This window comes from Loxodonta africana, chromosome 18 (assembly GCF_030014295.1).
Source record: "Loxodonta africana isolate mLoxAfr1 chromosome 18, mLoxAfr1.hap2, whole genome shotgun sequence".
Classification (NCBI taxonomy): Eukaryota; Metazoa; Chordata; class Mammalia; order Proboscidea; family Elephantidae; genus Loxodonta; species Loxodonta africana.
Genome location: NC_087359.1, coordinates 1,826,853 through 1,829,265, shown reverse-complemented (window position 1 = coordinate 1,829,265; position 2,413 = coordinate 1,826,853).

Sequence of the window (2,413 nt, the reverse complement as noted above, 5' to 3'; positions counted from 1 at the left end):
ATGTGTACTGATGAGACACTAACTCAACTATAAACATAAACTGTTAATATGTAATACACCCACTCCTCACTTATTGACATGGTTAGGGTCCAAAGACCAGGTTGTTGCACAAAAATTTGTGCTATATGAAAATGGAGGATGACCACATCAGGTTACCAAATGGAAGAGGACTACATCATTACATAACTGCCACATTACATCATTACATAACTGGCAACCCACTGAGAATCAGGGCCCAGCCAAGTTGACACATAGCCTTAACCACCACAGCCAGCATTCCTCTTGCCTCACATCTCGGAGTTCATTACTGCCAGATGTATATTGTTAATGTGCAAAATAGTTTGATAGCACATTTTTCACTATTGTCGTAAATGCAAAATATTGAATAGAGAGTCAATAAGTGAGGAGTGGGTTATTTTCTTTTTACTTTCCTTTTTTAATAATGCTAATTAATTTTTTTTTTTCAATTTTAACTGAATGTAAAAATGACATGGGGGTGGCACCTGACCTCCTCTAACTTCACAAGGGGAAAGGCAAATCAAGATCAACAGCCCAAGGCTGATTCCTATGAGGCGGAGGTCACACATGCTTGGTCACACATGCTTCCTCTCTCCACCATCTTTACCAATTTTGACACCAACTGCCCTTCCCACAGCACTCTCTACTTCTCTGCTGGGTTTCATAATTCATAGCAATGGCCACACAGAACTCACAAGCAATACTGATGATTATGGAGTTTATTAGGGAAGTAGCAGGTTACAATTCAGGCTCAGGAACACTCAGGATACAGTTCTTCCATCAGGGTAGCCTCTTCTCAGCTGTGCTCGAAGGCATGCCCCTCGCTGGCCCTTGGCTTCTGCCCTACTCAGGCAAGTGTTACAAAGCTCTTTTAGCTCTGCCAATGAGGGCCCAGAGGCACCCCATTCTACCAGTAAGCCTCAGCCCAAAAGCACTCAGCTTTCTCACTCCATGACCTGGGAAGCCCACCACGGTGTCTCCTCCCAGTCTCTCTGGCCACTGTTTCTCTGCACCCCTTCTCACCATCTTCAGTGTTACAGCTCTCTCTCTGTCTCCTGGTACCAGGAGCTTCTCAGTGCAGGGATCCTGGGTCCAAAGTACACATTCCACTCTTGGGTGTTCTTCCTTGATGGTGATAAGATCCTCTCCCTGCTCTATAATTGGCTCTCTTTTTAATCCTAGAGAGATGGCAAAACTGACCAATCCCCTTGGTGGGCCACAATTACCTTATTTGCACAGTCCCATCCAGTCACTTAGAAGACCATAGTGAGAAAGGCCACACAGAATTGATCCATCATACCGCACTGCATATATTCTTTTAGAATCATGTGACAGTCAGGTCTGGGTGATAGCTCTGAAACTGTAACAAAGCAGAGATCCAACTAAACTAAGCTAGTCAGCAACATGAAAGTTCTTCCTAGTTTGTCAGTTTTGCATGCTTTAAAATCTCAGATCTATAAACACCAAAATTCAGTGGGCTCTTTACAAAGTAAAAGATACATAAAAAGATCATACTTTTGCAAAGAATACTTTTAAGAACTGAGTCATAAATAAAACATAACTTCTGGCATCAATTGGAATGCCAAAAAGGAGACATAAGACTTATTTTAGGAATTATCAGAGCTTTCGCTTAAAAATTAAGTGTGAGAGGTGGCACAGCAGAAAAGAATGAGCTAGGCTTGAAGTCTGGCTGACTGGGATGTGAATATTGGCTCTGCCATTTTCAGCCCTATGAACTGGGGCAAGATGCTTAATATCTTGGAGCCTGATTCTTTCCCTCTAATTGTGGTATCTAACTTGAAAGGTCCTGAATATGAAAATAAATAAGAAGCAAAGAGTGCCAGAGAGGACCTGATCCATAGAAATCACTCAGCAATGGTTTATATTGTTCTTTTAAAAGTCTGTATCTAGTTTTTTTTTTCTTTAATGTGTGTTGAAGGGATATTAGATTGAAAATACTATGTGATTATTATTGAAAATACTATGTGATTAGGATTAGCGTTCAGAAACATGACCCCTCATTAAGCTCTGATTCTGCAACACCAAAAAACAGTCTCATAATGACCCTTCGAAAGTCCTCACCACATGAGTGAAATTTTTTGAAGGAACATGATGTAGGAATCATTTCACTTATTTGTTGATTTATTGAAAAACATTTATTTCAGGTCTTGCTTGTAAACATTTGTTGATATCTATGGCTCTTATTTCTAGCTCTATATTTCTATTCCTTTTACATTTTCCCTATACCCATCAAAGAATAATTTCAACATGACTGAGCTAATTTGATGGGGCCTGCGTGAGTGGTTGCTTTTGTTGTCGTTAGGTGCGGTTGTGTTGGTTCCGACTCAGAGCAACCCTATGCACAATAGAATGAAACTGCCCAGTCCCGCACCAT